The following is a 9,364-nucleotide window of genomic DNA, read 5'->3' as shown; positions in this document are numbered from 1 at the left end:
TTCAGGCAATACCGGCTGCATAATGCCTGGTGCAACCCAGAGGTCAGAACTTTCAACGTCAAGTCTTGCACCCGCAGGCTGCCGCACAGCTGCCTCTTGTCTCACTACACCAACTGGAAGTCTAGCAGCCCCAGGCTGCAGCCCAGATGTCTCTTGCCGCACTATTGGCACAGCAATGTCCTCCGCAAACACAGGCACAGCAATGTCCTCCGCAACCACAGGCACATCATCCACACCAAAAGTAGCTTCATCAGCACTCAGAGTGTCTTCATCATCAGATGAAGCCATGTGTAGAGAAAACTCACTACCTGAATCTTCACCTCCCACCTCTGGCTCAGATTCAGAGTCAGTCTCTGGACCATGGTCAGAGGAAGAATCAAAAAGCATTCCAACAACTTGCTGAGCAGTAATCCGGCGGCTAGCCATTATCCTTACAAATAAAGGAGTTTGCACAAACAACTCAACAACCCCAACACTGCGCAAAGTAAGATAAAAAATGTAAGCCTTTTTCACAAAAAACAATATTTAGAAAAAATATACAATTCACTTACAAGACACAGCTACACTCACCAGCACCTACTCTGCCAAGACACAGCAAATAGGCAACGATATCCCACTAGACAGAAGAAAAAAAAAACTTACATCTACAGAAGGACACATCAAAAACAAATGCAAAACATGTTTTACAATCACAACAAACAGAAACCAAACATACTCGTATTACTACACACTTTGCAAAATAAACAATTGCATTACAATTGAACAAAAAAGAGGTCTCTTACCAAACACATGCAACTACAGAAACAGCAGAACAACAGAACCACCAGTAACGGAACCGCACACTGCAACAATCTAAAGAGAAAAAAAAACAATACACATTAGAAGAAACAAAAACAACACACATTACAACAGGCTATGTCACAAGGTATGTCACAAATGGGGTGTCTGTCCCCAAGGGGGGAAGATTATAAATCATTAAAAACTTGGGCCCCCTGGAAGCAACCCTACGGAGGGCAGAGAGGCCAAATAAAGACACGGCAGAACATACTTCAGAAAACAAATGGGCCCAAGGAAGCAACCCTTGGCCAAGGGGTCGCTCCCTATAAAAAAAAAAAAAACTGGAGTCTAGTGGGCTTTTCTATCCCCCCCTGGATCCAGAAACGGTAAAAAAAACAGCCGATCTGCCCCCAGGGGGGGGGCAGAACAGTCTACAATATTTATAATGCCCCCTGGAAGCGACCCTTGCCCAAGGGGTCGCTTCCTTTATAAATATAATAAAATCCCTGGTGTCTAGTGGGCTTTTCTACCCCCCCTGGGTCCAGATGCGGCCCAACAAACGGCTGATCTGCCCCCAGGGGGGGCAGACAAGTCTAAAAAAAAATAAGGGCCACTAGGAAGCGACCCTTCCCCAAAGGGTCGCTTCCTTTTCAATTGTAAACAAATCCCTGGTGCTGGTGACCAGTGGGCTTTTCTGCCCCCCTGGGTGTAGATCGGCCAAAAAAACGGCCGATCTGCCCCAGGGGGGGCAGAAAAGTCTGAAAAATATTTTATCCCCCTAAGGAAGCGACCCTTGCCCAAGGGGTCGCTTCCTTTATAAATATAATTCAATCCCTGGTGTCTAGTGGGCTTTTCTGCCCCCCCTGAGTCCAGATGCGACCCAAAAAATGGCCGATCTGCCCCCAGGGGGGGGGCAGAAAAGTCTAAAAAAAAATTAGGGCCACTAGGAAGCGACCCTTCCCCAAGGGGTCGCTTCCTTTTAAAATGTAACCAAATCCCTGGTGACTAGTGGGCTTTTCTGCCCCCCCCTGGGTGCAGATCGGCCAAAAAAACGGCCGATCTGCCCCAGGGGGGGCAGAAAAGTCTGAAAAATATTATGGCCCCAAAAGGAAGCGACCCTTGCCCAAGGGGTCGCTTCCTGCACAAATAAATATTGCCAAACACAATCCCTGGTGTCTAGTGGGGCATTCCTGGTGCACGATCGCGACGCTGTGCGCGATCGTGCACCAGGAATACCCTGCATTGGGACATCAGGGGAGAGGAAACACAGTTTCCTCCCCCCGATGCCTCAAGGCACCGAAAAACGGCCCCCTCGCCCCACCGGAGCACCAAACACCGACCTGTCTGCTGGACGCGCTGGAAACAAATGGTTTCCAGCGCGTCCAGCGCTTCCTGATGACGTCGGCGCGTGCTGTGTGCGCTGACATCACCAGGAAGCGTGGGGGGGCCAGGGGGTGGCAGCGGAATGTCTTCCGCTGCCACCCCAGGACAAAGCACCACGATCGATGCCCCAGGGGGGGAGCGCCAGCCCCCCCCCCCCAGGGCTGTACTGATGACGGAGCGGTTCCGTCATCAGCACAGCCCAACCGATGCTGATGACGGAACCGCTCCGTCATCAGCATCGAAGGGGTTAATAGTGTTAGCTATTTTCAGGATGTTGTGTTTTCATTTTTTTGTTTAGTTGCTTCCTACTCTTGCATAGTGCATACTTTGAACTGAGTGGCACCCAGGAGTTATTCATCAGACCACGAATGAGAGGTCTGGTGTTGAGGCTGAAGGCAGAACGAGGTTCTTACAGTGCCTGTCAGTGGGTTAAAAAGTTGTTTATAACACATGGTCATCCAATCCTTGGCCTCTCTGCCGAGTGCACAGAGCAATGGTCATGTATTCCATTTACAACTGTGATTTGTGGAAATGTGCATGAAGAAGGAAGACAGCTGTCAAAATATTGGCATTATGAAAGTAAAAGATAATGCAGTAGTTACAGCTGAGTGGATATGGTCTGTGTTTTGGGGTTGGTTAAGTGAAGGACATGTGAGGAAGCACATTTAGGAGAGAGTGAAGAGAAGGTGCTGAAGAGCAAGGAGATGAGGTGTAAGATGTTGAGATGGATGAGAAGTGGAGTGAAAAAAGGTGTGTCTAAGAGAGTGAACATAACCGGAATGACTGAGACGCTCTGAAGACCACTGCCCCTTCCACAGGCCTCAGTAATGTTTAATTCACAGTGTCATCATTTCAGAATTGAAACATTTTCAATATTAATTATTTGCAACAAAATATTTGTTGTTACAATTTTTCTAACACAACTAATAACATCTGATAGATCAAATAACTGCGGGTGATTTTAGGGGTATTTCTGCTGTGTTGTTATATATCTGGATGCAATAACAAAAAGCTCATAGAGGAACCAAAATACTGGTCAGGCAGCAGGCTGTGCGAATGACAGTCATTTTGTTTATGTGTTTAAGCCACACCCTTAATTACATGGACCACAGGCCTTTCAGACTCCCCGCACCACACACACACACACACAGACACACACAGACACACACACACACACACAGACACACACACACACACAGTTCTCGATAAGATGGCCGCCTGGTAGGAGCTCTAGTCCGGAGCTCCTAGTGCTGGGGATCCCTTTCATGGAATTATCCCGGATAGCACTCATCTCCGTCGAGGAAAACAAGTAACTGGATTTATAACAAGTAACTGCATTAACCACAAGTAACTGTATTCTAAAAGTAACTGGATTGATCGAATGTTCTCACGTACCTGCAGCGCTGGCGGCTGGACCCCTGCAACTCTCACCGGAGCATCGGTGGAGCCCTGGACGGTGGGGGAGAGCTTGCTGTGGATGCTGGCGTGACTGCTTGCCGTGCGACCTGCCGTGATTGCCTGTGAGCGCCGATCGCAGGTTGGTCGCCTGGAGACTGCCTGCCGGGGCTGCAGCCACTACCGTGCAGCCCGGGGGCAGTGGAGAAACGCTGCCTGCCACTGCCTGTGAACGCCGGTCGCGGGTTGGTCGCCTGGAGACTGCCTGCCGGGGCTGCAGTCACTGCCGTGCAGCCTGGAGGCAGTGGAGAGGCGCTGCCTGCTGCTGCCTGTGGGCGTCGCGGAGCAGAGCGGAGCGACTGGGAGCCTCCGACCATCCGACCCTCCTGCTGAGAGTCCCGGCGCTGAGGGCGGCGAGCGCTGCAGAGGCCGCGGAGGATTGATCCCTGCGCTGGAGGCCTTGGTCTGGGCGGCTCGCGGCGGAGGTGCATCTGGCCTCCTCCTCTCGCCTGACTGCACGCAGGGAGCTGGTGGGGATGTGTGGCAGCGGAGCAACTTTGGGCTGCGGTGCTTGGTGGAGGAGGTGAGAGGTGGGTCGGCTAGATCACGGCTTGGCGGTCCCTGGAGGGATCGAGCTGTGATTGTACACGGAAGGAAGGCGTCTATTAGCCCCGCCCCCCCAGGAAATGCTCTAAATAAATGAAAACAACGCTGATAGCGCTACCATCGGCTATCATTCATCAATGGAGTTCTTCTTATTTTCTAATGAACATTCAACCGGAAAAGAGGAACACACACACCGGCAACGTGAAAAAAGAGTGTGCTGAAGCCAGCAGATCTATCTTCTCGGACAAAAACGACCCCAGGACTATGGCAAGGTATCGTGCCTCCCTCTAAGTTTCTCATTCTCATTTTGTACCGCTTTTTAAGTAGATTTACAGAGACTTTATTTTTGTGATCCTCTGCCCAAAATGGCTGGGACCATAAAACTGTAGTATTTACTCCACTCCATTTCCCTGCTCAGAAAACAGATCTTTCTCCCAAAATGTCTGGGGTCATAAACTTGCAACAACAAATTGCCAGACCCCCACAAAGCTAATCAAAAGCACTGCTTTCCCCATGACCTCCAAAATAGACATAGGACTCACCTCTACCCTCCCAGTAAAATAGAAGCAGGACTTCCTCGAAGCTTAGCTGCTTCCCTGATCTAAGGTCATAATAACAAACATAGGACTAATTTACTCTCTGCTGCCTCTCTTTCCTGGCAGCCATCTTAGACTAGTCAATCCTCATCTCTCCACCATACCTAACGAAGCGGCCTTCTTAGGCTAGTCAAATTCTCTTCCCCTCCATACACACTTCTTAACTTTTCTCCCACACCTCCTCCGCGCTCACTATAGCTCCTTTCCCACACCGACCCTCACTGCCTATTCCCCTTCAGCCAACATGGAACGCACGGGCAAGCACACATATAAAATTAACTACCCCCCAGAGCTCTCCAAAAAAAACGCAAAACGTTTTAAACACAACTTCTTAAAGTCCCACCATGAAACGCCCTTTTTAGACACCTACTTCTCCCTCACCAATGGAGCTAAGAGCACTGACATCATTCTTTACACTGTACGCAGAGCACAATGGAGAAAAGCATTCCTCTCCTTACTCACCATCACGACCTCCAGGAAAACTGCCCATGGCATAACACTTTCCACCACACCATCCCAATTCTACCCAGCTAGGGCATCCATCACTATCTACAATAACGGTACCATCTTAATTCAAACCATAGACAGAAACCTTGACCTATTTGACTACCTGTTCCCCACTTTCAAAGAATAAATTTCCAACGCGCAGATCCCACACCTTCCGACCTCCAATACCAACATCCTCGAGCCCACAGCACCTCCTACCACTAACACGCACCTCCTCCCTCCCCCCAGTACTGTACACTATCACCCCCCGGCTACATACATTTCACACTCCTCAATTCCAGATGCGGATCTCCCCTTTGCCACCAACACCCCCACCCCCGCCCCCTCTACCCCACTCCCACAGATTGAGAACCCCACACTTCCGACCAGCTTATCAGAACAACCCACCGCACCTGACCGCACCTTACACAACATGACTCTATCCCAACCCATCTCCCCCCCCACTCTGTGCATTCCCGCCACTCCTAGCCCTCAATACTCCCTTAACTTCTCCCCCCACACTCTTTGCACTCCCGCCACTCCTGGCCCTCACTCCTCCCTCAACCTCTCCCCCCCCCACTCTCACTCCCCTCTACTACACTGTCACCCCCGCAACGCCCAGCTTCCACACGTCCCGCAATTGCCTCACCCCCCCTACCACTGACTCCCTGTCCATTAACACCAACAGCATCACTAATCCTTTCACTCCCCCCCCAACGTCCCTACCTACCCGAACACAAACACACTCGCTATCACCCCCAACTCCAACTCCAATGACTTCCCTAACACCCTCACCCCTCTCCCCCCTACTCTAATAACCTAGACACTAGCTCCCCGTCAGTGCCCTCCCCCAACTCCTTACCTATCCCCACGCTGGACACGATCATGACCACCCTCCTCCAAGTGAGAGAAGAACTCCACACTCTCAAAGAGTTACTCCCCACACACCCCAGACACCCCCCTCCCACGACCACCTCTCAACGTAACAACATATCCCCCTCACATCCTACTCACCCCCTACATTGGATCTCTATCCCCTCTCGCAATACCTCCAACCGCCCCCAACGCACCAACAAGACTCACCCCCTACATTGGATCTCTATCCCCTCTCGCAATACCGCCAACCGCCCCCAACGCACTAACAAGACTCTCTCGGACCTCGACATACACACCCTACTCCGCACATATGTCCCGGCCCGCCAAAACCTCTTAGCCACCACTCACCTGTCCATTCCTACAATTCTCTCCAAGCCTCTCAGACACCCCACGCATAACAACAGAGGCTCCGTCCCCAACAACCTCACAAAAGTCCCTCTCACTCTTGACCCCTCCTCCTCCCTCTGCACCCCCAGACTCAAATGCACACTTTTCAACTGTAGATCGGCCCAAAGACATTCATCGGAGGTCGCTGACCTCATCATTTCTTTGAACCTTGACCTAGCCATCCTAACTGAAACATGGCTATCTGAATCTTCTACTCCTATCATGGATATCCTAGTCCCCCCCAACTACTGCATCACTAGACTTGATAGGTCCAACAAGACAGGTGGTGGAATCGCATGCATCTACAAGAGCAACCTTCAATTAATAAAGTCACCACCCCTTCTCTTACCTCTTGTGAATACCTCTGCCTTGATGTCATCAATGAAAACAAACCTGTATGCTCACTACACATCATCTACCACCCACAAGGGGACAACCTCACCTTCTCCCAACAACTCATGGACACAATCTCAATCAACTCAGGACGGCAAAACACACAAATCTATCTTGGCGATTAAAACCTTCACTGGAACGATTGCAGTGACGCAGTGGTTAATAGCCTCAAAAATTTCCTCAACGCTTCAGACCTCTCCCAAATTTGCAACAGCCCAACCCATGACAAAGGCGCTATCCTCAACCTTATCATCTCCAAAGAAGGCAATATTCAACTTGATTCAATCCAACCCTGTGACTGGTCCGATCACCATATTGTCACATTTTTCATCAAGGAAAAAGTTAAACGTATCCCGGTCCAATACTCCAAGCCCAAAGTCTGGAAAAGAGACCTAAAGAAACTCAATCCAAACTCTTTACCCCCTAACAGCTGCAATCTCCTACTCCCCCCTACCGACGTTACCGACGTCCAGTATTTAACTGACCACTATCTCAACACGATGACCTCAATAATCAATGAGGCTGCACCAATGCAACTGAAAAGATTCTCCACCAAGATATCCAACCCTTGGTACGACGGGAGTCTCAATGAAGACAGACGGGCTATGCGAATGGCAGAGCGCACCTGGAGATCTGTTCCCTCGGCACTACACCTAAAAATTCTGAAGAAAAAGAGAAACGCATACTTCAGGAAAATAAAACGCTCAAAATCAGAGTTCTTTAGACTCCAGCTCGACCAAGCAAAAAACCGTCCAAGAAAACTGTTCGAGCTAATCCGATCACAATCCAAGGAACAACCCCAAGCAGTCGACACTATGGGCAATACACCTTCCTGTGAAGATTTCGCTACTTTCTTTAACCAAAAAACTGACAACATTAGGAACGATCTCCGCATTGACGCAAGCCTTTATTCCAAACCCCACCGCATAACACCCAATGAACCAAAAAACAATGCGACATGGTCATCCTTTGACACTTACACTGAAGAAGAAATTGACAGAATTCTCAGCACCCTGAAACCATCCAATCACCTCACTGACCCTCTTCCTGCTAACGCTGTAAAAGACTTCACCCCTCTGCTCCTCCCACTCTGGACTAAAATTATCAATAGTTCACTTCAACAAGGAACCATCCCTGACTCCCTCAAGTTGGACAAGTTACACCTTTACTAAAGAAACCAACAGCTGACCCCACTGATCTAAACAACTACCGGCCGATTACCAACATTCCCACTCTCGCCAAACTATTGGAAAAATGCGTTCAACTACAATTGACAAAGCACATAGAACAGTTTGATCTCCTCAACCCTCATCAATCTGGCTTCCGAGCAGGGCACAGTACCAAAACTGCTATGACTCACATAATTGACGACGCCCTCCAAATCGTAGATCAAAATGATACATGCCTCCTCATCCTCCTTGATCTCTCTTCAGCATTTGACACTGTGAAACATGAGAACTTACTCGAACTCCTAAACACAAGAATGGGTCTCTCTGGAACTGTTCTTCAGTGGTTCACCTCCTTTCTACACAACCGATCTCAAAAATTTAAGAGCAACAACATGATGTCCGCTCCAATACCTGTATCGTTAGGTGTCCCCCAAGGATCCTGCCTATCCCCTACCTTGTTCAACCTAGTTATGGAACCTCTCACCGCCTTGCTACAAGCATCTAATGTACATTTTCACATGTACGCCGATGACACTCAACTATATCTCAAATTACAATCCCCCAACGACATTATGCGCCTGAACTCAACGATCAGAAGCACCCAATCATGGCTGGCCGATAACCACCTCAAACTCGATGCTATGAACACTGAGTTCCTTCTGATCTCACCTCCCGCGAAAATCTCTACCACTCAAACCTGGCTTAAGCACCTTACTGCACTCAATGTACAACCGACCATCGTGGATTCAGCAAAATCTTTAGGCATAACAATTGACGCCAATCTCAACATGCAGCAGCATATCAGCAAGGCAACTAAGGGAGCTAACTTCCAAATAAATACCTTGAGGAAACTTAAACCCTTCCTCCCAGCCGAGGACTTCCGAACTGCAGTACAAGCACTAGTCATCCCTCGCATAGACTACGGCAGCATCGCCCTCTGCGGTCTCCCCCTAACTACAACTGCACCCCTGAGAGCTTCACTAAACGCGGCAGCGAGACTCATCACTGGATCTAAAAAACACTCACATATCTCCCCGGACTTTAAATCCCTGAACTGGCTGCCTTTTGAAGCCAAAATACATATGAAAATCGCCTGCATGACGCACAAGGCTGTACACCTGAAATCCCCCGGCTACCTCAATCAAAAGTTGACAATTTCCGGCGGGTCCAGAACAACCAGAAGTACAAACAATCTTCTGCTGAAGCCTCGAAGATTCCGGAAGGAAAAAACTTATAAACGCTCCTTCTCAGGAATGGCGCCTAGGATCTGGAACTCACTCCCTCCTGAAACCAGGC

Source organism: Lissotriton helveticus, chromosome 10, assembly GCF_964261635.1.
Source record: "Lissotriton helveticus chromosome 10, aLisHel1.1, whole genome shotgun sequence".
NCBI lineage: Eukaryota > Metazoa > Chordata > Amphibia > Caudata > Salamandridae > Lissotriton > Lissotriton helveticus.
This window is presented reverse-complemented; position numbering follows the sequence as displayed.